The sequence below is a fragment of the Pseudoliparis swirei genome, chromosome 9, assembly GCF_029220125.1.
Source record: "Pseudoliparis swirei isolate HS2019 ecotype Mariana Trench chromosome 9, NWPU_hadal_v1, whole genome shotgun sequence".
Lineage (NCBI taxonomy): Eukaryota > Metazoa > Chordata > Actinopteri > Perciformes > Liparidae > Pseudoliparis > Pseudoliparis swirei.
This window is the reverse complement of record NC_079396.1, coordinates 28,314,720-28,332,219: the sequence shown is the minus strand read 5'-3', so window position 1 is coordinate 28,332,219 and position 17,500 is coordinate 28,314,720.

Genomic DNA, 17,500 nt, shown 5'->3' with positions numbered 1-17,500 from the left:
CCCTCACACTTGCCGTATCGGTATTCATTTAGCTCCGCCCACTTCCGGTTGCTCGGTGGCGACAGTCGAAATTCTGAACTTGACCTCGAGTCCTCGGTCATGCAACACCTCCAGACCCTTTGGGAGTCATTAACCGCAGCAACACATGTTCAGACCGAGGCTGCCACACACACACACACACACACACACACACACACACACACACACACACACACACACACACACACACACACACACACACACACACACACACACACACACACACACACACACACACACACACACACACACACACACACACACACACACACACACACACACACCCTGCGCAGGTCTTGGGGGACCATGTCAGGACACATTAGTGACAGCACCCCACGCTCAACTACAGCCAGGCGACGCCGGCCCAATTTGTTTCTCTAATAGCCGCTCTATTATTCACTCAGTCACTCACACACACACACACACACACACACACACACACACACACACACACACACACACCGTATCATTATACCAGCGTACCCTTGAGCAGGACTCAAGTTCATCTGTTGTAGGGGGGGGGGGGGGATATTAGGAGAGAGGTCACACTGCGCTGTAAACATGCTTTGTCTGCTTCTTCATCTCCTTACTACGCTCACTCCTTCACACCACTCAGCGAGGAAGAGGAGGGGGGGGGGGGTCATGTGTTTGTGCGTGTGCACTTTGGAAACACTTTGGGTGATGGACTCACGACATCCTCGATATGAGTCCATTACACTCTCTGAATACCAGATATGTGGTATCTGCAAAAAAATACATATAAATATATACATATATAAATATATATGTATATATATATATAAGTTTATATATATATAATACTATTTATATATGTATATATATATATTTACATATATATTTATTTATATATATATATATATATTCCCCCCTCCCTCCGCATGTGTCGACTGTAGCAGCCTTGTCCCGGTATCGCCCCCCCCCCCCCCCGTCGGCTGTTTAATATTCATAAAGTCTATTTCAGCTGCCCCCCCCCCCCTATTGATCACCATCGGCGTTTCCCGACGCGATCGATCCCGTTCAGCCGTCGCCGCTCGAGGTCCCTCCGGACGCACTCGCCTCAAAATTCACTTACAAATGAAGCCCCCCCCCCCCCCCCCTCTGGCGTTTTCATCAAAGAGATTATTTTTGATCTTTTTACCATTGTGCAATTACTGTTCCCGATGGAAACCAATAACAGTCGCGGCGACGGGGTCGAGATGAGAGGTGTCACTCTGGAGGCGAGCCGGTCCGGTGGAGTAATATCACTTCCTCTCTTTGTTTACGTTTATCTGTCGGAGAAAACAAACAAAGAGCTTCGGCTCATCGGCCACAAAGACGTCACGCACAATAAATCGTAGCTACGCGACGAAATCCGTTCTTATGCTAGCCGTTTAACGACACACAGAGTGCATGCTGGGAGGTGGGCAGGTCCCACAAACACGATCTGTAGTTACTTGAACTGAAACCACGATCTTTTACAAAACCTAACGATGTACTTTACTGTTAGGTGGGGCAAGGTTTGGACCCAAACGCAGCAGGCAGAGTTCTCCGAAAACACAGGATTTATTATTAAAGATCTAGCAGGAACAGGGACAAGAACCGGACAGGAACAAAAACAAACAGACACAGAACAAGCAGAAAGACACAAGCTAAATACACTGGGGAACGAGACACAGGTGGAAACGATCAGGGCGTGGCCGGATCAATCAGGAACGAAACAGACAAGCACTGGGAAGGAAGCGCAGGGAAACAGGAAACGAGACAGGGACTTCAAAACAAAACAGGAAACACTCCAAATCATAACACTTTACGATCTTTTACAAAACCTAACGATGTACTTTACGACCTTTTCATGAACATAACGATGTACTTTACCATCTTTTCCTGGAAATAGCTAAGTATTTTACGATACTTTCCTCTACATAACTAAGTACTTAAGGATCTTTTACTAAAACTAACTGTACTTTTACGATCTTTTCCTAAATATAACTTTGTACTTTACAATATTTTCCTAAACCGAACTACGTACTTTACGATTTTTTGCTAAACGTAACTAAACTTTTTGTTTTTTTTCGAAACAAACCGTTGTTTTTTCACGATGTATCGTGTCTTTAGCGTTGCTATTTTTTCACGAACGTGGCCTTCGTGGTTACTTTAACTTCTCAGAATTATTTCGGTTGTTTCTATTAAAACTAGTGCTGTGAAAAATAACGCGTTAACGCATTATGATAACATTACAGGATTAATTAGTTACTTTTTTTTAAGGCATTTAACGCATGCGCAGAATGAGCTTCCAATCCGTCTGTTGTTGGTCGTCTCTCCAGCAGCGTGTCATTCTGTCTCTAGTGTCGCGTCAACACTTCTCGGCTCTCCGTGTCGCGCTCCGCAGAGCTCCGAAGCCGGCGCGCGCATCCCCCCCCCCCCCCCGTAGGTGGGCGTCACAAAAGCTGACACTACATATGGAGTGAGTACCAAACACCATCTCCCGGTCCTCACCTGAGTACCTCACTGAAAGAGTTCTGTGCACCCCTGTGTATAAATGTATATATCCGTCTTTTGTCAGAAATCTTTATGTTCTCACAAAAATATACCGAGAATATCGGTAATATGTGATTAATCATGATTAATCCACAGAAACCTGTGATTAATTTGATTACAATTTGTAATTGTTTCACAGCCCTAATTATAACATTAAAGGAACAGTGCAGCACAAAAATAATGATTGATCTTCTTTCTTGTCGTGAGATTCATCATCCGGAGAGTTTCTGGTGAGAAGTCGTCCGTGTTTACGATATCGTTCGTAAAGACGTCCGATACATCGGAACTAGATGACTCAGCCTGTCAGTGTGGGAATAAGTGTTGGTTCAGATGGGCAGGTGGCACCTCCACCATTAGTGTGTGTGTGTGTGTGTGTGAGTGTGTGTGCGTGTGTGCGTGTGTGCGTGCACTCGTGAGTGAGACGCCGCTGGAGGTTGTGTTACTGCAGGCGGAGCAGCAAAGTGATTTAAGCTTTCTGAGATCCAGTCTGAGTGTGTGAGAGAGAGAGAGAGAGAGAGAGAGATAGAAAGAGAGATAGAGAGAGAGGGGGGGAGAGAGAGAGAGAGAGAGAGAGAGAGTTTAACTCTCCTCCCTTGGTTCCTCCCCTGTCTCTTTAGGGGGCCGGTGGCCGCTCGTTTGCACGGATAATCATACCATTGTGTTAATTATCGCTTCACAGCCAGCCCCGAGCGCACACACACACACACACACAGACACACACACCCACACACACACACAGACACACACACGCAAAGACACACACACATAGATGTACACACTTATACACACTCACTGTATCCTCCTTGGCTGTCAACCAAGGAGGATTTATTTGTCTGGAGGAGAAAGGATCCCAACCCCCCCCCCCCCCCCCCCCCGGCTGCATAATTCATCCCTCCAATTTGGGAGCGCCGCTGTTGCTCACACAATAAACAGAGAGACGAATTCATCAGAAATCTTCCCAAGTGCAGCAAATATTAAACATTTAATCATTTCGCGGGAAAAAAAATTCATAAGAAAAAAAGTACAAAATCAATATTTTATGCTACTTACTGTACCTGCTCTTTATTACAAACCTATTCAGGAACGGGGCATTAAAAATTGAAGCCGGGCGGGGAAGACGAGGAGTGAGGAGGGGAAATGAGGGGAGGGGGGGAGGAGGGGGGGCGCGAGAGCTCAAACGCAATCCTGTTTCATTCATGTTTAAAGGAACCTTTTCTTTCTCTGTCTAAGAGCCACTGAAGCAGTTTTGAAACGCTTTGATAGATCGAGGCTGTCAACATAAAGAGTGTGTGTGTGAGTGTGTGTGAGTGTGTGTGTGTCTTTTTTAACTAGAGTTCTCAAGGTTGGGGGTCCGGTGACGCGGCGGACATCAGTAGCGTGCGGCCCTCGTTCAGCGGCGCCCGCGCGGCGTTCGTTGTTTTTCACGCGTCGGCACTTAAGGTGGATTTGCGTCGCTCAGACAAACACGCCGCAGCGGCGGCACGTTCCCGTCATCGCCCGATAATCTATTTGGCACTTTTTCCGCTTGGCATTACTCATATTTGCCATCCCTCGCAGCACTTTCACCTTTTACCGCTTCACGAGTCGCCGCTACGGAATAATTCCACCTTTATGTTCCCGATGCTCCACACGGCGGTGCGTTCAGGGCCATTATATGTAAAACACGAGAGAAGAGAACTCTGAAGTTCCAGATAAAGTCACGTTTGTAAAGGTCATTAATGTCCGAGGTCAGGCTCACGAGGGCAAAGAAACTCACGTCACAGATTATTACGATTTACATACAAATGAAAACAATCTGAGAGATTATAAAAAAATCTGTAAAATTTCTGAGAAAAAGGAGATTATAAAGTTGTTGAGTGTTACGACGCGTTTTTATGACGATGTTAAAGTTGTGAACGTTTTGTTTTGAAGTATATAAGAACATATTATATATATTATAATATCGTAAAACTAACGCAGAATCACATCAGGAGTTCTGACGTCTGGAATAACTTCTCCTCGTGTCACTCCTCTACCTCCTCCTCTTCCTCCGCTTCTTCCTCTTCCCCCTCCTCCTCCTCCTTCATGTTGTTTAATAGATAATAAAACCTCAGAATAATCTTCAGTCCGATGTTCCTGTGAAACATGAAACTGTTGATGTTGTTAGTGAGGAGTAAACGAGGAGGAGGCGCGTCTCCTCATGTGGATGTGTCCCAGCATGAAACAAAGACACAACGTCCCCCTGGTCGCCTCCTCTCTCCCTCCTCCTCTCTCCTCTCATCCTCTCTCCCTCCTCCTCTCTCCTCTCCTCCTCTCTCCTCTCCTCCTCTCTCCCTCCTCTCTCCCTCCTCCTCTCTCCTCTCCTCCTCTCTCCCTCCTCCTCTCTCCTCTCATCCTCCCCTCCTTTGTCTCCCCCTCTCCCAGTGGAGGTGTAGTGCGGGGCCCCGGCTCCTAATTGCTAGTGAATGGAGTGTTTTCATGGGTGTTAGGCAGGGCCCCGCCCCTGGATTAGCATGCTTACACACACACACACACACACACACACACACTCACACACACAGACACACACACACATGTGCTCAGATACACACATGGATTAGCGTGCTCACTCATGGGGAGAGGAGGATGATGTGAGCCGACAGCAGCAGCTCTTTGGAGGAAGCCCGGGCAAGCCTGCACACACACACACACACTCACACACACACACACACAGACACACACACACACACACACACACACACACACACACACTCACACACATACAGACACACACACACACACACACACACACACACACACACACACACAGACACACACACACACACACACACACACACACACACACACACACACACACACACACACACACACACACACACTCACACACACACACACACACACACACACACACACAATCTCAGCTCCCAAGTGGAGGCCTTGTGAAGTAACCATATGGGGTGGATCATGTGTTAACGGGGAGTACTGATTAACACATCTGGAGGGAGCTGGTGAGGGGGGGGGGGGGGAGGGGGGGGGGGTTCATACGAAGTACAAAAGAGTGGGAGGGGCCGATGAGGAGGACGGTAGAGTCTTCATTAATTGAGGCTGATTAACTCCAATCAGAGAATAAAGATGGAAGACAAAGAGGCTCCTCCCACCTGTGATGTCAGAGGCAGCACCACGTGCACACCAGTCAGACCATACGGTGGACCCGGTGGACCCGGTGGACCCGGTGGACCCGGTGGACCCGGTGGACCCGGTGGACCCGGCCCTTCTATTGTCTTGTTTTTACTCTCGGCTCTCAACCTGTTTCTACGAGCTGGAGCGGCAACAAGAGGTCGAAGGTCACGGTCGCTTTACAGCGGCATCGAGCCAAAAAGTGATGATGTGTGAGGGATGAAGTGTAATTAATATATATATATTATATATATATATATATAATATATATTATATATATACACTACCGTTCAAAAGTTTGGGGTCACTTAGAAATGTCCTTATTTTTCAAAGAAAAGCATTGTTTTTTTCAATGAAGATAACATTAAATCTATCAGAAATACCCTCTATACATTGTTAATGTGGTAAATGACTATTCTAGGTGGAAACGTCTGGTTTCTAATGAAATATCTCCAGAGGTGTATAGAGGCCCTTTTACAGCAACTATCACTCCAGTGTTCTAATGGTACATTGTGTTTGATAATCGCCTTAGAAGACTAATGGATGATTAGAAAACCCTTGAAAACCCTTGTGCAATGATGTTAGCACAGCTGAAAACAGTTATGCTGGAGATATAAGCTAAACAACTGGCCTTCCTTTGAGCTAGTTGATTATCTGGAGCATCACATTTGTGGGTTCGATAAGACTCTCAAAATGGCCAGAAAAAAAGAACTTTCCTGTGAAACTCGCCAGTCTATTCTTGTTCTTAGAAATGAAGGCTATTCCATGTGAGAAATTGCAAAGAAACAGAAAATTTCCTACAGCGGTGCGTACTACTCCCTTCAGAGAACAGCACAAACGGGCTCTAACCAGAGCAGAAAGAGAAGTGGGAGGCCCCGGTGCACAACTCAGCAAGAAGACAAGTACATATCTGAGACTGGCCAATCAAAAGAACAGATTGGTATGGGCAAAAGAACACAGGCATTGGACAGAGGAAGATTGGAAAAGGTGTTCTGGACAGATGAATCCAAGTTTGAGGTGTTTGGATCACACAGAAGAACATTTGTGAGACGCAGAACAGGTGAAAAGATGCTGGAAGAGTGCCTGACACCATCTGTCAAGCATGGTGGAGGTCATGTGATGGTCTGGGGCTGCTTTGGTGCTGGGAAAGTGGGAGATTTGTACCAGGTCAAAGGGATTTTAAATAAGGAAGGCTATCACTCCATTTGGCAACGCCATGCCATACCCTGTGGGCAGCGCTTGATTGGAGCCAATGTCCTCCTCCAACAGGACAATGACCCAAAGCACACCTCCACATTGTGAAGAACTATTGAGGGAAGAAGCAGGCAGCTTGCTGTCTGTAATGGAGTGGCCAGTCACCAGATCTCAACCCATTGAGCTGTTGTGGGAGCAGCTTGACCGTATGGTCCTCAAGAAGTGCCCATCAAGCCAATCCAACTTGTGGAGGTGCTTCAGGAAGCGTGGGGTGACATTTCAACAGATTACCTCAACAAATTAACAGCTAGAATGACAAAGGTCTGCAATGCTGGAATTGCTGCAAAAGGAGCATTCTTTGACGAAAGCAAAGTTTGAAGAAAAAAATTAATACTTCAAATACAAATCATTATTTCTAACCTTGTCAATGTCTTGACTATATTTTCTATACATTTTGCAACTCATTTGATAAATAAAAGTGTGGGTTTTCATGGAAAACACGAAATTGTCTGGGTGATCCCAAACTTTTGAACGGTAGTGTATATATATATACTGTATGTATATATAAATATGTATATATATATATATTAATTATATATTATTACATATATATACATACAAATAAATATATATATATATATTAATTATATATTATTATATATATATATTATATATTATTACATTATATATATATATATACATATATATTAATTATATAGTATTACATATACATATATATAAATATGTATAAATAGTAATTATATATTATTACATATATAAATATTAATTATATATTATTACATTATATATATATATTATATATATATTAGTGCTGTGAAAAATAACACGTTAACTCAGTTAATTAAATTACAGGTTTAACTAGTTTGTTTTTTTGTACGCATTTAACGCATGCACAGAATGAGCTTCCAATCCGTCTGTTGTTGGTCGTCTCTAACCAGCAGCATGTCATTCTGTCTCTAGTGTCGCGTTAACACGACTCCGATCTCTGTCTCGTGCGCCGCAGAGCTCGGATGCCGGCGTGTGCGCGCACATCGGGGCGAAAAAAAGTCACTTGCAAAATGAGCTTCCAATCCACCACTTCAATCTGAACTCTGTCCGCTCTCATGCAGACGGTCTGTTCATCGGTAATGATCCTTCCGCAGGTTCACCTACGGAAACCTTGTTACGACTTTTACTTCCTGTAGATCAGGGTCTCAACACGTCGATCGCGACCTGCCAGTCGATCGCGGCGTAGTGTCGGTAGATCGCATGACATTAAAGAGATTGGCCGCCCCTGACATGTTCTCTAGAGCACGTCTTTGTTCTTTTATTAAACTAAACGTCTGTTGTTGATCGTATCTCCACAGCAGCATGTCATTTCTGTCTCTTCGCGTTGCGTTAACACTTATCGATCTCCGTCTGGCGCCACAGAGCTCCGTCGCGCGCATCGACCGAGCAAAAAAAAAGTCACTTGTCAATCTGTCCACCTGTCCGGGCCGGTGAGGTTTCAGCTTTGCAGCGTGTCCCCGCCGTCCCTTTCATCACGGCCCAGTTCATGAAGAAAACCCACACAGTCAGTTTGCCTCAGCAGCTGCTAGAGGAAGACTAGAGGCCTTTAGATTGTATCATGGTGGAGTTAATGGTTGACAAACAAGAGACAAATGCTCTGTTTAACCCTCCTGTTACCTTTACATTTACTAACATATTTTACCCTCGCGGTCAATTTGACCCCAGCAATTAAAACCTCCAGAAAATTATAAGAATTAATATTGCTTCCCAAGTTTAAGTGTGAGGTACTTTATGTTTGTTTGTTGACTACCTAAATAGCCCTTTAAATAAATAAAAAAGTTGATATTTCTGATATGTTTGACACAGTGAAAAACAGCCTGGGGTCAAATTGACCCCAAAGAACACCGACATTAAACATTGAATGGGGTCAAATTGACCTGAAAGGTAACAGGAGGGTTAAACATTCTGTTTAGGATGAAGATGTACTAATGCTCCAGATGGAAGAAAACTGCTAAATAACTGCTGAGTTGCAGCACCATTGTATAGAAGAATGTATAAATGTATATATCCGTCTTTTGTCATAAATCTCTATGTTCTCACAAAATATACCGAGAATATCGGTAATATGTGATTAATCATGATTAATCCACAGAAACCTGTGATTAACCCGATTAAAAATTGTAATCGTTTCACAGCCCTAATATATATATATATATATATATATTATATATATATATAATTATCCATTATCCTCTTCTCTTCCGTACTGACAAACATTCGCTGGTCACCCGTCTGCAGAGGCGCTGATTTAGATGCAGCCCCCCCCCCCCCTCCCCCCCGGCAGGCCAGTCGATACCTCTACATTATTCAAACTCCTCCCCACTTAATTAGATATTTAATTGACTACCTGTAGACAGATGACTGGCCCGCCTCCTGGCATAAATGCATGAGGTTGCCACATAACCTCCCCCCTGAGTTGGATTTAATGGTACGGTCCGGTGAGGGCAGAGTTCAAGTAGAGGCCGCGGGGGGTCACTGATCACTGCTCTGTCCAGTGGATCAGCTCTACTCCACAGGAAGTAGTCCAAACGGGCCCGACGAGAACTCAGAGCCACCGGAGGAGCAACGGATAGAGTCTCCGGAGGAGGAGCCACAGGAGGAGCCACTGAAGGAGACACAGGAGGAGCCACTAGAGGAGCCACAGGAGGAGCCACTAGAGGAGCCACAGGAGGAGCCACCAGAGGAGCCACTAGAGGAGCCACAGGAGGAGCCACAGGAGGAGCCACTAGAGGAGCCACTAAAGGAGCCACCAGAGGAGCCACTAGAGGAGCCACTAGAGGAACCACTAGATGAGCCACTAGAGGAGCCACTAGAGGAGCCACAGGAGGAGCCACTAGAGGAGCCACAGGAGGAGCCACCAGAGGAGCCACTAGAGGAGCCACAGGAGGAGCCACAGGAGGAGCCACCAGATCGGGGCTCCAGGAGTCGGCTCCGGCTGAATGATTCTCAGACTCTTCTCACATAATGAGGTTTGACAAAGTGAAAATTAACACAACTCCTCCTGCTGTCGCTGCTAGAGGAGAGGAGTCTCACACACACACACACACACACACTCACATACACATACACACACACACACACATACACATACACACACTCACACACATACACATACACATACACACACACATACACACACACATACACACACACACACACCTTCAAAAGACACCGTGCCAGCAGTCGTTCCCGTTCTCACCCAGACATCTACGTGGTGCCTCCCCCCTTCCTCCCCCCCTCCCCCTCCTGCTCCCCCTATCAAGGTGTTTGTGTCCTCGGCGTAAACACCCCCCCCCCCCCCTCTACCTGAAGGAAGACTTGCCGCTCGTCTCTTTTCCCGCCACTTGGCCTAATTGCTTAATTTGACCTCGTCGGCCATCAATTAAAAGCATGTCAGCGGCAGACGATGGAGTATCAGAGGGCCGGTCGATGGAGAGAGGGATCAATACGTACAAGAAGAGGGAGGGGAGGGGAGGAGGAGGAGGAGGAGGAGGAGCAGAAGAAGAAGAAGAAGAAGAAGGAAAAGAAGAAGGAGAAGAAGAAAAAGGAGGAGGAGAAGAAGAAGAAGAAGAAGAAGAAGAAGAAGAAGAAGAAGAAGAAGAAGGAGGAGAAGAAGAAGAGTCTTCCGACATCATATTCAACTTTCTCTCTTTTTTTCCAAAATGGCAAAAAAAAGTGTGAATTCAAAGAGGGAAATAAATAAATAAATAAATGTTGTTCACGAACGCTTCAAATAACAACGACCACATCAAAGTGAAGGAGTCACGCAAGACAGAGAGTGAGGAGGAGGGAGGAGGGGAGGAAGAGGAGGAGGTGCGAGAGGAGGAGAGGAGGAGGTGCGAGGGGAGAAAGAGGAGGAGAGGAGAGGAAGGAGGTGTTTGATTTACTCCTTCATCCTCGCACGGAGGAAAAACACCAGAGGGGCAGATTTCCATCGGCGTGTCACGTGAACAAATTCATTGTGCACGCAAACAACAACAACAACAAACCAACACAACAAAATACACATATTTTTTCTTTTACCGAAATGCACGACTCACGGAACCAAACAAATTTGTGTTAAACAAATACGACTTCACTGAAACAAGAATACACACACACACATTCACTCACTCACTCACACACACACTTCACTCACACACACACACACATTCACTCACACACACTCACACACATTCACTCACTCACACACACACACACACATTCACTCACACACACACACTCACACTCACACACACACACACATTCACTCACTCACACACTCACACACACACTTCACACACACACACACACATTCACTCACACACACACACTCACACACATTCACTCACACACGCACACACTCACACACACACACACACACACATTCACTCACTCACTCACACACACACACATTCACACACAGTCATGATGTTGTCCTTCTTGTTTTAATTATTTTCCTCGTGAGGCAGCGACTCGGACCAATCAGAGGGAGATTATCAAAAGAAGTGTTTCTGGGAGCAAGGTGCATGCTGGGAGCAGGGTGCCCCCCCCCCCCCCCTTAGGGGAGAGGGGGGGGTGAAAGAGACCTCACACACACACACACAGAGACTCATCGGCGTCCATCACTCCGTATTGACCAGTCTCAGATGGGGGGGGGGGGGGGGCTGTGTGTGTGTGTGGGGGGGGGGCTGTCCCCCGAGGGTGGAACAGAGAGAAGAAGAGAAAACACACAAATAAAAACAACAACAACAACAAGTCCATTTGATGCGGCCGCTAATGGAGACACGAAGGAGGAGGTGCTGAGGAGGTAAGGAGGAGGTGATGAGGAGGTGATGAGGAGGTAAGGAGGTGATGAGGAGGTGATGAGGAGGTAAGGAGGAGGTAAGGAGGAGGGGATGAGGTGATGAGGAGGTGATGAGGAGGGGATGAGGAGGTGATGAGGAGGTGATGAGGAGGTAAGGAGGAGGTGATGAGGAGGTAAGGAGGAGGTGATGAGGAGGTAAGGAGGAGGGGATGAGGAGGTAAAGAGGAGGGGATGAGGAGGTGAGGATGAGGTGATGAGGGGGTGATGAGGAGGTGAGGAGGAGGTGATGAGGAGGTAAGGAGGGGGTGATGAGGAGGTGATGAGGAGGTAAGGAGGAGGTGATGAGGAGGTGATGAGGAGGTAAGCAGGAGGGGATGAGGTGAGGAGGAGGTGATGAGGAGGTGATTGTTGTTCTTGGTTTATACTCTAGGTTGAAATGCACTTATTGAGGTGTGTCTCTGTGTGTATGTGTGTGTCTCTGTGTGTGTGTATGTGTGTGTGTGTCTGTGTGTGTGTGTATGTGTGTGTGTGTCTGTCTGTGTATGTGTGTGTGTGTCTGTGTGTGTATGTATGTGTCTCTGTGTGTGTATGTGTGTCTATGTGTGTGTGTGTGTATGTGTGTCTGTGTATGTGTGTGTGTGTGTGTGTGTATGTGTGTCTGTGTATGTATGTGTGTGTGTGTGTGTGTATGTGTGTGTGTCTGTGTGTGTATGTGTGTGTGTGTGTCTGTGTGTGTGTCTGTGTATGTGTGTGTGTGTGTGCTAGCTCGATGCTAAGTTAATAGCACTCAGTGGTAATATGTGCAACGGTGATTAGATTGGGAGAGCGGCCGATGGCGGCGTGTTGTTTTGGTGTGTGTGGTTGTGTGTGTAGTTGTGCGTGTGTGTCGTCGCCCCCCCCGCCCCCCAGGGGGCCGGTTGGACGAGGTCAGAGGTCAATCGCAGCCAGATCAATGTCATTCAGAGCGAGATGCATTTAAAGAGTCCTGGATGTGGCTCACGATGAGATGGAAGAGTGAAGAAAACCACTTTATTTACATTATTCCATTACAACATTTCTTTAAAAATGAAGTGTTTTAAAAAATAAAATTGTTTAAAATAAAAGCAAACAAACAAAACAAAAAAACATTTTAAAAAAGAAAACATGTTTTACCTAATAAAAAGTGGTGCAAACACCAGCTCCTCCTCCACCACAGAACAAACAATGTCTTTAAAACACCAGCGTTGTTTAAAAGCATCCAGGTCTCCAATGTGTTTATAAAACCTTAACTCCAGCCAGAGTCTGGCTCTGATGTTACAGAGCCACACTGCCCCGGCCTCCTGCCCCTCTCTGTTTTCCACCCGGGATTTTCTCGTTAAATAAATTGCCATTTTGGCTTCGCCGGAGAAAAAATTAAGGAGCTGCCACTTTTCTTTTTCCGTTTTTTTGTAGGCAGCTCCCATGATAAAAACCTTCTCTGTAAAAACCACATTAAAAAGACTAAAAAACAATGTTAAAAGAGCGAAGAAACTCAAAAGTCTCTTACACTCATTAAAAACATGGTAAATAGTTTCCCGGAGGTCACAGAAGGGGCACTGGCTCAGGACAGCGGGATTGATTACCGAAATAAAAGCGTTGGACGCGACAGCACCGTGTAAAATCTGCCACTGGAGGTCAGCGGTTCTTTTCTTCAGGGGAGGCTTGTATAGGACCCCCCACTGCGGGCCAGGGCCTCCATGCCCAAGTCTCTCTGACCACACAGTGGGCGGTCTGTTGCACAGTCCGGACCTGTTGATGCTCTTCACACAGTTAAAATACAGTGTCTTTTTGTCCGCTTTTCTCACTGTAAATGTTTCTGGGTGGGTTGTCCTTAGCAGGGGGCCGGTGAGTCCCCCTAGCCCCGGGCTGAGGGAGATGTCTGGGAAGGGGTCTGCAGGGTCCGGCTCTGTCCTCTGCTGGCTGTAGTCGTTGAGGAGGCTCCTCTCCAACCCGGTCAGCCTCTGCCTCCACAGCTCCAGGAGCCTCCTCGCCACCCGGTCGGAATGCAGACCCAGCAGGGAGCCCAGGGCCGGGGGGTCGCTCAGCGTCGGCCCCACTGCATCCACCAACTGCTGCAGAGAAAGGGTCTTTGTTCGCAGCAGCGCCCCCGTTAGTCCAGGGGTGACGCTGCTAATGTCCATTCTTGCTTTATAAATTAATGGTTCTCTCAACAACCAGAACAGAGAGTCAGACTGTGAGCACCTTTCGTGTTTAGAAAGGGCCCACGACTTAAAAACACCCTGATAAAAAGGAGGCAGCCCACTTAACATTAAAATGCTGGAGTCTATTAAAAACAGAGCAGTATCCAGCCCCAGGTTGTCAGCACGTCTGAGGATGCAGCTGGCCACGTCTCGCCACACTAAAAACCCCGGACTCGTTAAAAACTTCTGAACAAACTGTAATCTAAAAGTGGCCGTCCGGCTGGCCAGGTGGACAAGGCCCTGTCCCCCCTCCTCTCTGGTTAAAAACAGCACCCCCTGTGGCACCCAGTGTAGACCCTCCCAAAAAAATCCACCATTTTTTTTTGTATGTTGGCTAAGAAACCCGAGGGAGGGTCTAAACATGTCAACCTGTGCCACAGTTGCGATGCAATAAGATTGTTTAAAACCAGTACTCTACCTTTAAAAGACATCTGGGGGAGCAGCCACTTCCACTTGGAAAGTTTCCCCTCTATCTTCTCTGTGACGCCCTCCCAGTTCTTCTGGACCATGCTCGGCTTCCCCAGGTATATCCCTAAATATTTAAAACCGTCCTTTTTCCATATGAGCATTTGTGGAAGAACCGGGAGGCCGCCACGCCACTCCCCCACAGCGAGGGCTTCGCTTTTCTTCCAGTTCACCCTCGCTGACGATGCTGTGCTAAAATCCTGTACAATTTGATTTAAAAGGTCTACATCTCTTTGGTCTTTAATAAAAACGACGTCGTCGGCATACGCCGATAAAATCACTTTCTTATTAAAACCAGGTAAAACCAAACCATGAAGGCTAGAGCGTATTTTAATGAGGAGGGGCTCGAGGGAGAGTGCGTAGAGCATCCCGGACAGAGCACAGCCCTGCCGGACCCCTCTACCCACTCTAAAAGGAGCACACAGCCTGCCGTTTATCTTCAGCACACTCTCAACATTACTGTACAACACCTTGATCTTAGCTATGAAGCCAGCGCTGAACCCAAACTTCCCCAGAACTTTCCAGAGGAAGCCGTGTTCAACGCGGTCAAAAGCCTTTTCCTGATCTAGAGAAATCAGACCAGTATCCATACCCAACGAGCTGGAGACCTCCAAAACGTCCCGAATGAGGTGGACGTTGTCCACCATGGACCTGCCGGGCACACAGTAGGTCTGGTCCCGATGGAGGACCTGCTCCATAGCTCCCCTCAGCCTGGAGGCCAGGACCCTGGACAGAAGCTTGTAATCCACACACAGCAGAGACACAGGGCGCCAGTTACCGATGTCCTGCGGGTTTCCTTTTGGCAGTAGCGTCAGCACTGCCCTCCGGCAGGACATCGGCATGGAACCAGAGGCCAGACTCTCGTTGAAGACGTCTAGGATGTCCCTTCCGAGGACTTCCCAGTATTTTTTGTAAAATTCAGCGGGGAGGCTGTCGATACCGGGGGCGCGCCCTCCCTGCATTCCCAGCAGGGCAGCTTTCAGCTCTTGGGGGGTTATGGGTCTGTCGAGCTCCTCATTAGTCTCCTCGGAGACCTGAGGTAGCTCCCCACAGAGCCCCTCCGTCGACTCTCCCTCCTCCCTATACTCAGTGGCATAAAGGGAGAAGTAAAACCCCACCGCTCGCTTCCGGATCTGGCTTGGCTCCACAACCGGCTGCCCTGCGTCCGTCAGCAGTGAGTGGATCACTCGCCCTGCCCTCCTTTTCTCCAGGCCGAAGAAGAAGCTAGAGGAGTGTCCATCTCGCGATGGTCTGGAATCGGGACCTGACCAGTGCGCCTTGTACTTTAACCCGAACAGGTCGGCGAGCCGCTTTTACTTTTGAGGACTTCAATATGTCCTCGATCTCCTGTGGACTCGCTCAAGCTTTCTAGGTCCACTATCTCAGTCTCCAGGTCCCTCATAGATCTGGTGACGTCTCTAGTGACGTTGAAAGTGTGCTGCTGACAAAGGAGCCTAATCTCTATTTTACCACGGTCCCACCACTGCCTAAGATTATTAAAATCACTCTTCCTCAGCCTAAAAATTCCCCAAAATAAAACAACACCTCTCTAAAATTCCTATCGAAAGTTAAAACTGAATTAAAATGCCAATATGCGCTCCTGGGTAAAAAGTTCCTAATAAAAACATGACATAAAACCAAAGAGTGATCAGTAAAACCAGCCGGAACAATGCTGCACATTTTTAAAATATTAAAATGGTGCTTAAAAACATAAATACGGTCTAACCTGGCTGAGGAGATCCTTCCCTCCCTAACGTGGGACCATGTGTACTGTCGGCAGTCCGGATGCATCCTTCTCCACACGTCCACCAGGCCGTGAGAATGGACCAGCCTCCTCAGCACCTGCTGTGAAGCTGGATGTGTCTCTGTGTGGTTTCTGTCTTTAAAATCATCCTCTGTGCAGTTAAAATCCCCCCCCAAGAATAAAAAATCCTCCGAGGCACAGTCATTTAAAACATCATTAACTTTGGATAAAAACAGCTTCCTCTCTGTCCCGGTTGTTGGAGCATAGACATTTATAAAAACCACGTTAAAAAGGTCGAACCGTGCTTTCACAAAGAACAGCCTCCCCTCCACGATGTGTTTGACCTCCAGTGACCGCGGGCTGAAGGCCCTGGAGAAGAGGAAGCCCACTCCTCCGCTGAGGTTGGTGTTGTGGCTCAGGAGGACTTCCCCCCCCCACTCCCTCCTCCAGTCCGCCTCGTTGGTGCTGTCGCTGTGCGTCTCTTGTAAGAAGAGAACATCGTTAGCTTTCATCTTGTTAAATTCATAAATAGATGTTCTCTTCTTACTGTCCCTCACTCCATTTACGTTTAAAACTCAGACTCTGAATGTGTTCATTAAAAGAAAAGAGTTTAAAAAACAAATAAAACTTAAAAACAACAAATCAATTAAAACACACATTGGAGCTCTCCACCTCCCCCTGCTGGATGCACTCCTTTACTTTGAGTAAAATCTTTCTAATTCTAAAAACCTCCTGCATATCTAATTTCTTCTTCGCCATGTGATAGCGGCAGGAGTGCTCAAATGCCACGAGGTCAGGGAAGTGATCCCTGACCTCTACCTTTTTTTTGTTTTTCGTTTTATATTAAAAAAAAGCTTATTTCATCCGCCGTATACAGTTTTTGAGTCAGACTGTTTGTTAAAATCAGAGGAGAGTCGCTGTCCTCTGACCCCTCCTCATCACTGCTATCCTCCACCGGCCCCGCCCCCTGACTCCTCACCTCCACCCTGCTGGCTTTGGCCTCGCTGCCGGCGCTCTGGCCGCTCTTTCTTTTTGAGTCCTCTTTCTGCCCCCCTGCTTCCTCCTCGTCCACCTCCACCTGTTCATTTCCCTCCTCACCTACACCTTCTTCCTCCGCCCCTTCAACTCCACCCACCTGTCCTACCACCTCCATGGGCTTCCCCCCAGCATTCTCTTTGTCCTTCCTTCCTTTTTCTTCCTCCTTTTTTCCTTCGTCATCACTTCCTACCTCACCCACAGCCTCCCCCCACTGCTCCACCCACCATGGGTGTCAACACCTTGCCTGCCAGC